Source organism: Dasypus novemcinctus, chromosome 3 (genome assembly GCF_030445035.2).
Source record: "Dasypus novemcinctus isolate mDasNov1 chromosome 3, mDasNov1.1.hap2, whole genome shotgun sequence".
NCBI classification, from domain to species: domain Eukaryota; kingdom Metazoa; phylum Chordata; class Mammalia; order Cingulata; family Dasypodidae; genus Dasypus; species Dasypus novemcinctus.
In genome coordinates this window covers 122,321,560-122,336,513 of record NC_080675.1, presented here as the reverse complement: position 1 = coordinate 122,336,513, position 14,954 = coordinate 122,321,560, and the positions used below count along the sequence as shown (strand labels likewise).

Sequence of the window (14,954 nt, the reverse complement as noted above, 5' to 3'; positions counted from 1 at the left end):
ACTAAACAAAGTAGTTTTCCCCCAACCCACCCTATTAGCTTTTTATCACTTATATATGAACATACATAAACAATTAGGTGGATAGTAAAAGTTGTGAACTTACAAAGCAAACATGCATAACATCATCAGGGGTCCCATACATCAACCCTCCACCAACACCTTGCATTGTCATGAGATGATTGTTACAAATTATGAAAGAATATTGTCAAAATCTTACTATTAATCATAGTCCTTATTTTACATTTGGTGTGTCTTTTCCCCAACCCACCCTATTATTATTTTTTAAATATATTCTTTATGACAGAAGTTGTAAACTTATAAAACAATCATGTGCATGTGCAGAATTCCCAAACTACACCCCTCCATCAACACACTACAATGTGGTATATCATTTGGTACAGATAAAATAATATCATCTGATTATTACCATGTCCATAGTGTACATTTGGCTCACATTTTCCATACTGCCTCAGTATCAACACAGTACATCTTTCGCATAGATGCAAGAATATTATATTACTACTACTAACTACAGTCCACAGGTCACTCCGGTTGTATTTTTTCCATGCTTCTCCACATTCCCAACACCCTGCAGTAGTGATATACATTTGCTCTAGCTAACAAAGGACACTTTTGCATCTGTACCATCAACCACAATTCTCATCCACCTCTTGGTTTACTGTGCTACCCAGTTCCTAGATTATTCTCTAGCATTTTGTCAGTTGGCATTTGTGTAACTAGACTACCATTTTCAGCCACATCCCCATTTATAAACTAGCTGTTAATCACTATTTCTTACCATCTACTATATACATGTTAGAAAGAAATCTTCTTCTGGAAGAAAATAAGGCTCATGTTGACTGTCGAGAAGAAAAGAATTTATTCTCAATCTTGCAAGAAGGGGCACACAACCAGAAAAAGTGGCTGGCACCCCGAACAAAGAAAAATGACACAATTTATACCCCTAAGCCTAGCACACAAGCCCTTCTTCTGTTTCTCCATAGATTGGATACTTCAGAAGTTACAGCCTATCCAAGAAGATCTAACTTTTCCGGGCAAAAGTTTGTGATTAACCGCTTCCCCCATCACATTCCAAGCATTTTAGTTTTTACCTGCTCTCCTTTGCCAAATAAGGAATGGAATTTAGAGCTGAATTGGTATTGACTTAGCTCTTTCTTGGGCATCTTTTTTACTGCCTGTAGGACTGGCTTAAGCTGGTTTCCTTTGTTCCTGCTTAACCTGGGAGTGGGAGACTGAGGCAGTCAGCTGCCAGGTTACATTGATTAATATTTTCTTCCTTTATGTGAAAACCAAACTAATCTTCATTTCTTTACATACATTTCCACACTTTTACAGTAAAGCTAATGAAAACTTCTACATACAATAAACATCAGTAGTCCACTCAATCTTCTGCTTATCTCCTTTAAAAATCTACCATCTACCACTGTTCAGAAGTCAAGAGAGATTTGATTATTTGCATATAGAATGGCCAGGACTCAGGAATGATTTTGAGAAGGAAAAAATGATTTATTGATGGCCCGCTGGTCTCGGGAGCTTTCTGTTTCCAACCTGAGCACAGAACCAGATTTTTGAGTTCCTGTTATACAGAGAGGAAAGGCTAAATGGTTCTTTTGTTTCAGTGCTCAATAGGCTTGAATTAGCATATATCTTCCACATCCTAGGTATGCTTTTAGCATGGACTTCATACATTCTAGATAAGCTTTTAGCACATTTGGTCTGCATTTTTATAGAGTTTGCATTGCTAAATTGTTTCTCTGGGACTGGAGTTGTTGTCATAGTTACCAAGGGCAGGGCTGCAGGTCTCACTGTGCCAAATGCACTGCACAGAAAACATACCGCTCAGGTTATCTACGAATATATGAACAGCCCCCCCACCCATAGCCTATATCACCACCAGGTCCTGAAGATATTTTCCAATAATTTCTTCTAGAAGTTTTATGGTTCGTGCTTTTATTTTCAGTTTTTTGATACATTTTGAGTTAATTTTTGGACAAGGTGTGAGATAGGGGTCCTCTTTCCTTCTTTCAGCTATGGATATCCACTTCTTTCAGCACCATTTGTTGAATGGATTGTTCTGCCCGAGCTGTGTGAATTTGACAGGCTAGTCAAAAATCACTTGACCATACCTGTGAGGGTCTGTTTTTGAACCATAAATTTGCTTCCATTGGTCTATTGTGTCTGTCTTTAGGCCAGTACCATGCTGTTTTTACCACTGTAGGTAGGTATTGTGATTTAAAGTCTGGAGATGAGGGTTCACTTTTCTTTTTTATGATGTTTTTGGCTATTCAGGATTCCTTACCCTTCCGAATAAATTTAATGATCATGTTTTCAATTTTTTCTTTAATGCTGGTGGAACTTTTATCGGGATTGCATTAAATCTGTATATCAGTTTGAGTAGAACTGACATCTTAATGATATTTAGTCTTCGAATCCATGAGCCTGGAATGTTCTTCCAGTTATTTAGGGCTTTTTATTTTTGTTTTAACATTGGTTTGCAGTTTTCTGAATACAAGTGCTTTAATTTACATCATTGGTTAAGTTTATTCTTGACTATTTGAGTTTCATCTGTCATATTTTATTTTTACCACTCTTTTGACATTTTTTTAGTTAATTTATTGATAGAATCTTCATTTCTAGACTCTCTTCCAGGCCCCTCTCTCCTGTCTTTTCTTTTCAGGCTCTAGCACACCCTTTAGTATTTCCTGAAAATCTCATTTCTTGCTTAGAAATTCTCTCAGTTTCTGTTTATCTGTGAATATTCTAATTTCACCCTCATTTTTGAAAGACGGTCTTGCTGGATATGAGATGCTTGCCTGGAAGTTTTTCTCTTGTAGCATCTTAAATATATCAGACGACTCTCTTCTTGCCACCATGGTTTCTGGTGAGAAATCAGCACTTAATCTTATTGGATATCCCTTATATGTTATGCATTGCTTTTCTCTTGCTGTTCTCAAAATTCTCTTTGTCTTTGACATTTGACATTCTGATGAGTCTGTGTCTTGGAGTTGGTCTATTTGGATTTTTTCTGAGGGAAGTATGTTGTCCTTCTTGGACATGGATATCTATGAACTTCAGTAGGGTTGGGAAATTTTTTATTATTTCTTCAAATATTCCTTCTGCCCCTTTTCCCTTCTCTTCTCCTTCTGGGGCACCCATGACGCTTATGCTTGCATGCCTTTTGCTGTCATTTAGTTCCCTGAGACCTTGTTCAATTTTTCCATTCTTTTCTTCATCTGTTCTTTTGTATGTTCATTTTCAGAGGCCATTTCTTCCAGCTCACCAATCCTTTCTTCTGCTTCCTCAAATCTGCTAGTATATGATTCCAATGTTTTTTAAATTTCATTGATTGCACCTTTCATCCCCAGAAGATCTGCTATTTTTCTATGTATGCTTTCAGATTCTTCTTTGTGCTCATCCAATGTCTTAATATTTTTAATCTTTTTAGTCATCTCATTGAATTTATTAAGGTTTGTTTGAACATCTTTGCTTAGTTGTCTCAACTTCTTTATGTCACCTGAAGGCTTATCTTGTTCTTTTAACTGGTCCATAGCTTCCTGTTTCTTGGTGTGGATTGTAATTTTTTGTCAGTGTCTATGCATCTGGCTTCCTAGGGTATTTTTTTCTTGGTTCAGTTTTTCTCTTTAGTTTAGGGCTTCCTGCCCTTTCTCCCTTGCTGGTTGTGCAGTAGGAGCCATGCATGTAGTTGGTACTATAAACTTTGGAGGCTCAAGCTGCCCTCATTGCACCAGGGACCACCTTTCTCCTTTGCCAGGGGTAGTGGAATAATCCAAGTGCAGGCCTAGACTGTAGTTGCCCAAAGAGACTGATGAAGCTTCACATCCTTTTCTCCCTTGTTTGGGGGTGGAGATGGAGCTGCAGGTGTGGGCAGCAATCTATGCAGTGTGGGTCCAACATGACCGCAGTTGCCCTGGTAGACTTCTGATTTTCAGTCTATGCCACCGAAAGTTACCTGCAGTTACCTGTATAGGCTGGTGCAGCGTTCCTCAGCCTCTTCCCTCCCAGAAGTGGTGCTGAGGCCTAGGCTAGGGCTGCAGGCTGATCTGTGTGAAGAAACTGGTTCCTGATGACCCTGAGAGTTTCAGTTAGCCCAGCTTCCCCTCAGGCTGGGGCAGAGTCAGAATGGAGGCTACTGGCCTCTTTCTGATTTGGGCTTGTCCACACCCCAGGTGTTCCCAGGGTTATCTCTTAGCCAGTCCAGTCTACCAATCAGTAGCTGAAATTGGCAGCCGACCATCTCTTCCTCCCATTTTTGGGAAATGGAGCTTCTAATTACAGCCACAGAATAACTCCTGGGGGATCTCATGATAGCAGAGTAGGATAATCATGGGCCTCCACGGCTTGGCCCGTAATTTCCTAGAGAGGCTGGTGCAGGTCTCTGCCACTTCCTCCCTGCTGGAGGTGGCCCTGGGGCCTAGGCTAGAGCCTCAATATGATCTGGGTGGAAAGAAGTCGGTCCCCACCAGCACTGGGATTTTTAGTCCGCCCCACTTCCCCTCATGCGAGGCATGAAGTTAAGATGGCGGCTCCTGGCCTCTCTGACTTGGACAGGCTCAAGTTTTTTCTGTTCTCAGAATTAGTGCCCAACTGTCTCTTCTTCCCCCATTTTGGGGAAGTGGAGCTTTCAATTCCGGCCACGGAGCAGCTCTCGAGGCGGCTTGAGCCTCCAGTGGAGGATGGGGACTGGCCTCCAGGGTGTGGCGTGTTCTACTTATGAGTCTTCTCTGCAGATGGGCAGTCCCCTCCTTCCACTGCTTCAAGGATGTTGCAGGATGCTCTTCTGGTCTGGAGTTCCCAAACAGGTGCTTCAGCTAGCTCCAGAGAGCTCTGGGTGTTTGCTAACTGCCATGTAGCAGGTAGCAGGCGCCAACTCCTATCATCTTGCTGGTTCTCCCATAATGACTTTATAAGATAGGTAGACTTACATTTTCCATCTCAAAGTTGAGAAAACTGAGATTCAGAAATTGGGACAGTCACATAGCTGTAAGCAGCTGAGCTATTTTCTTTCCCACCAGGCTCCAAAATTGTGAAGGATGAGGCTGGTAAATAGCAGTGGTGATGAAAAGAAAAGGACAGATTCCAGAGATACATATTTTTTTTCCTTGGGGATATTTTATGGGAGAGAGAATGAATGAAGATGATATAAGAGTCACAAAATGACTCTAAGGCTTGAAGCTCTAGTCCCTGGAGTTGAGAAGTTTGGATTTTTAGACCAAAAGGTGACACAGGATGACTGTAGGCTCTCCAAACTGACTTCAGGGACAGTAAATTTAAATTCAGGAATTGTATTCAAATTTATTGTAAAGAAAGCATCAGATCTATACTTATTTGAAATGATGGAATGGCATACCAAATTCATGCAGTTATTCAAGGATAAGACAAGAAACCTCGAAGACTTTTGGTCTTGGGATGGGCTGTTTTAAGCCAATTCCCCCTTAAACCAAGACTCTTAGGGGCATTGGTCAGGCTCCTTTATATTCCAATTTGGTGGGAAAAGTTTCATAAACACATTTACAAAGCCCTTTTTAAAAAGTCACTTTTTTACTAGATGGTATATACGTACAGTTCAAGCCCCTAAGAATATAAAGAGGGTATACAGCAAAAAAGTCTCACTTCTGCTCCCATCCATCTAATCACCTGCCTTTGGAACTACTTTATTATCTTATGCACTCCTACAGAGTTTCTCTATGCAAACACAAGCAAACATGAACATTTCCTCATATGTCCGTTTCCTTTCCTCCACTTGAAAAACAATGCACACTACTGTACTTCGTTCCCTCCCCCCCCCCCCCCGAATGTATCCTGGGCTTTTGCCCCTCTTTGTACCTGGGATTTTCCTCATTTTTTTGTTCATTTATTCTCTTACTCAGATGCATCAAGTTCTTCGTATGAATGTATTATAATATCATTTTATTTACATTATTTTGCTATTTAAAATGATGCTGTAGTGAATAACCTTATCCACATAGCAGTTCACACCTATGATGGTACACCTATAGGGTGAATTTGCTGAAATAAGGTTGCTGGGTCAAAAGGTGCAGGTATGTGTAATTTCAAAGGACACTGCTGCATTGCCAGTTATTCCCTTCATTCACTTCCCTATAAGCAATGTCAGAGTACGTTTCCTTCTAGTCTTGCCAAAGCATGCACTCAAACACTGGGATTTTTGCCAGTGTGAAAGATGAAAAATGGCATTTCAGTGCACTTTTATTAGTTCTTTCCTTAATATGAGTGGCTTTGATCCATTTACATTTTCTTAACTATAATTTACATATTTTTAGAGAACTTGTATTGAAAGGTTATTCTTCTGTTATTTCCCATGAAAGGCTAGTTTAGTTGGGGAGGGTATGAAGTTACTGCTAACTGAGGGGTTAGAGTTTAAGACCTGAGTGGAAAATTGGCTTTGTGAGGAAAAAAGAGAAGTTCTCTGTAGATTTAAACTTTTTAATACTTACTCGTAGCTGTGGTGGATTGAATTATATATAAGTTCTTGAATTTAGGCTTGTCTCGGTCTTGGTCCCCATCTCTGTGGATGTGAACCCACTAGAGTAGGATCTCCTAAAGATCTTTTCTCTTCTTCTTTTTCACCAGGAGGCCCCAGGGATCGAACCCGGGTCCTCCCATGTGGTAGGTGGAAGTCCTATCACTTGAGCCACATCCGCTTCCTTAAAGATGTTACTTTTAGTTATGACCCACCTAAATGAGGATGAGTCAATCTAGATTACTTGAGTCCTTTATAAGCAGAAAATATTAAGACATAGTAGGAGAGAATGGATGGGGAGCAGCTAGAAGTTGGAAGGCAATGGAACCTGAAAGAGAAGAGGCCATAGCCATGTGATAGGAAAACCAAGGAATCCAAAGATTACTGGCTAGCTGGAATGCTACTGACTCGAGGAGAAAGTACGCCTTCTAGCCTCTGAAACCATGAGCCCAAAAATTCCTGTTTTTCCTAATTTAAGATTGTGTATTAATGAAGGAATAAGAATACTTGGTATAGAATTTTAGGCTGTAAACGTGTTTAAAGCATTTTGGCCTTTGAGGAATGGGGAAAACATTTTGTTCCTAATTGCTTAAATTAGTTCTTTTAATTAATGTCTACAAGAATAACCTAGCAAATATTTCAGTCAGAGATTAGGAAAAAACTATTAATAAACATCAATCCAATTGTCTTCCAATAAATTTAAACTGTGAATTGTGGGGTTAAATCAGTGTGGGTTTCTTCTGTTTTTCTGCCTGAAATATTAGTCAGGGTTCTCCAGAGAAAGAGAAGTGACAGGATACATATGTATATATATATGTGTATGCATGTAAATATTAAAAGACCTAATCTAGGAATTGGCTCACTTGGGACTGGCAAGTCCAGATACCATAGGGCAGATCACAAGTTGGGAACTCTGAGGAATGTTCTCATGAATTCCCCAGGAGAAGCTGGCTGGTTGAAGTAGGCTGGTTGAAGTAGGCTAGAATCATAGGCTCTTCCTTTGAGGGCTTCAACTGATTGGATGAGACTTTTCCCATTGCTGAAGATGAACTCCTTTTGATGACTGTAGATGTTATAAGCCATAGATGCAATCAACTAATGATTTAAATCCATGAAATACCCTCACAGTAACCATCAGGCCCATGCTTGCTTGATCAAAATGGGAAACTATAACCTAGCCAAGTTGGCACATGAACTTAACTATCACAATGGGTTTTATATTTGACTGCCAAACACACATTATGAAACATTTCCATACTTGTCTATTCAATAAGATGACTAATATTAGGACTAGTATTAGACTAGTTCCCATCACTATTAAGAACTCATTTTATCTCAATTATTTCCCAAATCAAAATTTATAATTTTGAATTTTACCATTCTATTTAGAAATGAGGATGAAGTCCCATGTACTCAGGTAATCACCATATGTAGTAGAAACATTTGGCTAATCATGTCATCCTGCTAGTCTGGTGGCACAGTGATAAACAGCTATTGACAAAAAAAAATGATAGAGATTATGGTTGGGACACCAGTTTTAATATATCACTTTCTCCTCTCCTCAATTTATTTCAAGTAAATATTTAGAAAAGGTGACTATGAGAGGAGGCATTCAGATTAAACTCAGGTCCAGAAACTGGGAAGATGGTTGCTGAGGGACTGTGAGGTAAAAAACAGGGTACCCATTGGCTGGTGTTGAGATAAAAGGCTTAAAGGAATCTTTAGCCTTAACAATAATGCTTGGTTATTTTACAAAGAGAATGCCTTCAAGTGTTACTTGCTGAAATTAAAAATTAAATCAAAAGATATAGACTCATATATTTAATTTTCCAATATTAATGATAGTATAGTAATTAGTATTCTGCAGCTAGCTCCCTGTCCTTTTACATACTTCCCTCAGGCTACATATTTTTTTTTTAAAGATTTATTTATTTCTCTCCCTCCCCCCGCCCCCACCCCAGTTGTCTATTCTCTGTGTCTATTTGCTGCATCTTGTTTCTTTGTCTGCCTCTGTTGTTGTCAGTGGGAATCTGTGTCTCTTTTTGTTGCATCATCTTGTGGTGTCAGCTCTCCACGTGGGTGGTGCCATTCTTAGGCAGGCTGCACTTTCTTTTGCACTGGGTGGCTCTCCTTATGGGGCACACTCCTTGCACGTGGGGCTCCCCTATGCAGGGGACACTCCTGTGTGGCACGGCACTCCTTGCACGCATCAGCACTGCCCATGGGCCAGCTCCACACGGGTCCAGTGGTTAGCGTGTCCGTCTACCACATGGGAGGTCCGCAGTTCAGGCTACATGTTATTTCACTTTTGTAACATTGTCCTTGACTTAGAGTTAGCTAAGCATATATATATGTTAAATGAATGAACTAAGACACGGGTTCTTAACAAAGCATCCATGAGCTTCAATCAAAATTCAAAAAACATTATTCTTGTAGGGATGTGTTGGTGCAGGTATGATATATTTATTAAATAATACACTGTATAGTGCGGCCTTAGGAAGGGGTCTGTGGTTTTCACCTCACTGGCGAAAGGGTTCATGTAACAAAAATGTTTAAGAGTGCCTGAACTAAGAGGTTTTATGGCAGAGTGGTCAATTGTACAGAGCTTTGGGATCAGGTGACCAATGTGTATTAATCAGACTTCTCGAGGGAAACAAAATGAACAAGAGATATCTGTCGATAGTAAGAGATTTTATCAGTCTCTCACATGACCATGGGGATGCACAAGTCCAGGTTCTGCAGGCTGGCTGCTGCAACCAGGGGCTCCAATGAAGGTCCAGTGAAGGTCCTTGATGAGTTTTGGAAGACATTGGCTGTCCAAAGATGGGAAATTCTCACTCAGTGCTATAATCACTTTCCCTTTTAAGGCATTCAGCTGATTGGATAAAGCGTCCCTCATTGCTGATGGCAATCTCCCTGACTGATATAATTGTAATAAGCTATCGAAGATTTACCACTGCACAAAAGTCAATGGAGACTAAAGACCATAAATGCCCTTCTATTACAATTAGCCCAGTGCTTACTTGCCCGAACAACTGGGCGCAATTACCTGGCCAAGTTGACGCATTAGCTTAATCATCACAGACCACCCCTTGTCATCTAGGCAACCATACACATTACCTTAAACCATACTTAGTCTCTAAGTAAAAACAATAACAGATATGCATTTATGCATATTTCTGCCTAGCAGTGTTCAACTCTCCTGTGTACAACCAGGAACACATTATTTCCATACAGAATAAGGTGCAAGTTCTTTGATAATATTCACTCTTAAACTTGATATCCTCAAATGTTATGACATGAAACTGATACAACTTGTTATATATAAGGGAAAAGGTTGGGGAAGAAGAAAAAGAACTTTAGTTTGTGTACATATACAATCAAAATCATAATGAAACAAGAAAGACTCATGACCATTACATTCCTCATTTCTGTAAGTGGTCACATGGTTGAAATTCATATTTATCATTACCTTCTTCCACTACCCTTTCCATGTTTTCATTACTCTCAGCAAGCACTTCAGCTGGCCATGGTTCTTTGCCTGTTGGGGTGACCCACTCTTTCATTCCTGAAGATTCTAGGCCATTGTTAGTCCTGCTTGGATTGGGTTGTCGCAATTTTCCATTGACTTTAATCATAGGGCATGGTAGTACTAGGAGATACCCTAGAGGATCTCCTGTATTCCAGGCAAACTCTTCTTTACCCCCATTATGTAGATGCAGTCCTATTTTCCCTTGATAGTCAGGATCAATTGCCTCAGCCAGTACAGTTATTCCCTTCTTTGCCTGTTGATTCAAAGGTAAGAGGAGCCCAAAGTGGCCAGGTGGCAGTCTTAACTTCTAGTTCAATGGAATCATTGCTGTATTTCCTGGTGGCAGCACTCTTCCTTTGGGGACTAAAACCTGTAGACCAGCAGAGTCTAAGGTTGCAGAGATAGGATGTAAAAATTTCCTTGTGGGTCACTAGGAAATAGGTAATAGGTAATAGTGAGTGGTCCATTCCCATTCCCACCCCTTGATTCCTGGACCCATGGATCCTGGTTATAGGAGAAACAGTACCATAGAGTGGATGCTGATTTAGAGCATACACATCCTCTTGGAGAGCACTGCCCCAGACCTGCAAGTTATTGCCACCTAGTTGGTGCTATAATTGAGTCTTCAAAAGGCCATTCCACCATTCTATATATCTAGCTGCTTCAGATTGATGGGGAACATGGTAAGACAAGTGAATTCCATGGGCATGTGCCCATTCCTGCACACTATTTGCTGTGAAATGGGTTGCTTGATCAGAAGTAATGCTGTGTGGAATGCCATGTGGTAGATAAAGTATTCAATAAGTTCATGGATAGTAGTTTTGGAGGAAGCATTGCATGCAGGAAATGCAAACCCATATACAGAGTATGTGTCTATTCCAGTTAAAACAAATTGCTGGCCCTTCCATGGTGGAAGTGGTCCAATGTAGTCAACCTGCCACCAGGTAGAAGGCTGGTCACCTCAAGGAATGGTGCCATATCAGGTGCTGAGTGTGGGTCTCTGCTGTTGGCAGATTGGGCACTCAGAAGTGGCTGTAGCCAATTCAGCCTTGGTAAGGGGATGTCCATGTGGCTGAGTCCATGCATAACCTCCATCCCTACCTTCACGGACGCTTTGTTCATTAGCCCATTGGGCAATGACAGGAGTGGCTGGCGGTAGAGGCTGAGCATTAGCCACAGAGTGGGTCACCTTATCCACATGATTATTAAAATCTTTCTCTGCTGAAGTCACCCTCTGGTGAGCATTCACATGAAACACAAATATTTTCATGTTTTTTGCTCACTCAGAAAGGTCTAGCCACATATGTCTTCCCCAGACCTCTTTGTGACCAATTTTCCAATCACGTTCCTTCCAATTCCCTGATCATCCATCCAAACCATTGGCAACAGCCCACGAATCAGTGTACAAATGCTCCTTTGGCCATTTTCATTCAAAGCAAAATGAACAACCAGGCGCACTGCTCGAACTTCTGCCCACTGGGAGGATTTGCCCTCACCACTGTCTTCAGGGATGTCCCAGAAAGGGACTGCAGTGCTGCAGCTGTCCACTTTTGGGTGGTACCTGCATATCATGCAGAACCATCTGTAAACCAGGCCCAAGTTTTCTCATCCTCAGTCAACTGATTTTAAGGTACTCCCCAAAGGCCAAAGCTATGAGTTGGGAAAGAGAAGGTAACATGGCAGGGGTGGTGACTATGGGCATTTGGGCTACTTCCTCATGTAACTTACTTGTGCCTTCAGGACCTGCTTGAGCCCTGTGTCATATATACCACTACCCTTTATTATGGAATGCTGCTGAGCATGCCCAACTTTATGGTTTGGTGGGTCAGATAATACCCAGCTCATGACAGGCAACTTAGGTCTCATAGTAACTTGATGGCCCATGGTTAACTGTTCAGTCTCTACTAAGACCCAGCAGTAGGCCAAAGCTATTTCTCAAAATGACACTAGTTATCTGTAGAGGATGGCAGTGCTTTGCTCCAAAATCATAAGTGTTTGTATTGTGATTCCCTTATAGGGTCCTGCCAAAGGTTCTAGATGTCATCTCTATTTGCCACTGAAACTTCCAGCACCATTGGATCTGCTGGGTCATATGGCTCAAGTGGTAGTGCAGCTTGCATAGCAGCTTGGACCTGTCATGGTTTGGTGGGTCTTGTTCCAGTCCCCAATCAAATCTAGTGGCTTTACTGGTCACCCATTAAATAGGCCAGAGTAGCACAGCCAAATGAGGAATGTGTTTTATCTCCAATCCAAAGAGACCAAGTAAGTGCTGTGTTTCTTTTTTGGTGGTAGGAGGGTCCAGATGCAACAGCTTATCCTTCACTTTAGAAGGGATATCTCAACATGCCCCATTCCACTAGACACCTAGAAATTTCATTGAGGGGAAGGCCCCTGTAGTTTATTTGGATTTAGGTCCCACTGTCTCTCACACACATGCCTTACTTAGAAGTCTAGAGGCTTTGTTACTTCTTACTCACTAGGTCCTATCAATATGATACCATTAATATAATGGACCAGTGTCATGTCTTGTGGGCAGGAGAGACAATTAAGATTCCTATGGACAATATTATGACATACGGCTGAAGAGATGATATACCCCTGAGGCAGGACAGTAAAGGTATACTGCTCAGCTTGCCAGCTGAAAGCAACTGTTTCTGGTGGTCCTTATGAATAGCAATTGAGGGGAAAAAAGTGTTTACCGAATCAACAGCTACATACTGACTACCAGGGGATGTGTTGATTTGCTCAAGCTATGATACCACATCTGGAACAGCATTGGAGTCACCACCTGCTTAAGTTTACAATAATCTACGGTCATTCTCCAAGATCCATCTGTTTTCTGTATAGGCCAAATCTGAGAGTTGAATGGGGATGCGGTGGGAATCACCACCCCTGCACCCTTCAAATCCTTGATTGTGGCACTAACTTCTGCAATCCCACCAGGAATCCACTTTTGTTTTTTGTTTCCTTTTCTGCTTTTACATATTTTTATTTTATTATTTTCTTTTTTAAAAAAATGCATTGATCACACAAAATGTTACATTAAAAAATATAAGAGGTTTCCATATATCCCACTCCCCACACTCCCCTTTCCTTCCACATGGACAATTTCTTTCAATAGTGTGGTACATTCATTGGATTTGATGAGTATATTTGGAGCATTGCTACACAACATGGATTATAATTTATATTGTACTTTACATTTTCTCCCTGTGGGTTATGGCAGGATATATAACGTCCTGCATCTGTCCCTGCAATATCATTGAGGCCTACTCTAAGTCCCAAAAATGTCACAATATCACGCCTCTTTTTCCCACTCCCTGCTTTCAGCAACTCCCATGGCCACTGTCTCCACATCAATGATATAATTTCTTCCATTGCTGGAGTCACAATATTTCTGTAATGTAATACCAATAAGTCCACTCTAATCTATATTTTATTCCTCAATCCTGAAGATATTGGAATGGCAATGACCACTCCACCTCTAAATTGAGAGGGGGCTTAGGTCCCACATGGCTGATGGACTGAATTCTCCTGCTTGCAGCTGTAGACTCCCTCAGTTTCCTGGTGTGGTGGTTGACCATCCTCACCTCTGTGTTAGTTGATCTGTGTAAGTCCACCTACCAGAAAGTAGGTGTTGCAACTCTGCTGTAGCTCAGGGCCCAGCTGGCACATAAACATCCAGAGATTCAAGTCTCCTGAGCATACACCAAACCCAGAGCCAACCACAGGTTCAGTAAAAGTGATAGAAGAGGCATGGGTACAAAGGTGGGAGGAGGTCCAGACTCCCTGGTGTAGGCCAGAGGCTGGGTGGTACAAGGTTGGCAAAGTGTGGTCTTTACAGGGCAGGCCATTGCGGGCTCACCTGCTAAAGTCTCAGCAGAATTTAGGGTTCCAATGTCCACACCAATATTACCATCATCCCATATGTCTCCATCCCAATTCTCTGGGTTCCACTCTTTTCCAGTCAATGGCTTCATTTTACCTGCAGAAACCCTGCAGGGTTGAGATTTTAGTTTTCTTTGTAACTCTGCTCCTCTTACAATGAGAGTCTGAGTTTGGTTCTCAGTCTGATATTTCCAGCCCGTGTCTATAGGAGACAAGATTTTCTTTCGGAGCGCACATAGAAACTTTCCCATCATTTATGCGCTGTTTAAGGTTCTAATTTGAAGGCTTTAACTCATCTCTTTCTTTCTTAACAGTATCCAAAGTATCTAGGAGGAGCCAGCCAACATCATTATACCTTTTGACTCCACAAAACTCTGTTAAGACGTTGAAAACAGTCTCACCCAGATCCTTGCTTCTTGCAAGGGTGGAAGTAGGGGAATCCAGTGATGATATTTTGCATCTCTTGATTGATAACTCCTGCCATGGACTGTTAGCAGCCTCTTCATTATTGGAAAGGGAGTCGGTAGAACCTTGAGTCTAATTAGAGTAGAAAGCCAGTTGTAAACCTCCCATAACCACCTCAGACATCCCATGTTTAAGACTCTATTCCCCTAGAACCACTCCCGGTACAAGCTGTATTAGTCAGGGTTTTCTAGGGAAACAGAATCAAGGAGAGATATCTGTTGATAGTAAGAGATTTTATCCGAGTCTCTCATGTAACTGTGGGGGTGCACAAGTCCAGGTTCCGCAGGCAGGCTGCAACCAGGGGCTCCAATGAAAGTCCAATGAAGGTCCTTGATGAGTTCTGGGAGACACTGGCTGTCCAAAGATGAGCTGGGAAATTCTCACTCAATACTGGAATCATCTCCCCCTTTAAGGCATTGAGCTGATTGGATAAAATGTCACTCATTGCTGATGGCAATCTCTATGATTGATGTAATTGTAATCAGCTAGCTATGATCTGCAACTGCAGTAAAGACAATGGTGACTAAAGTCCATAAATGCCCTGGTATT

General features: G+C 41.3%; 1 protein-coding gene across 4 annotated transcripts in view; it reads right to left on the bottom strand.

The window, feature by feature from the left end:
- The window catches only part of LOC101427879 (long-chain fatty acid transport protein 2-like), a 65,700-nt gene that overhangs the window by 32,556 nt on the left and 18,190 nt on the right, over nucleotides 1-14,954 (bottom strand). The gene's annotated exons all lie outside the window — the stretch shown is intronic.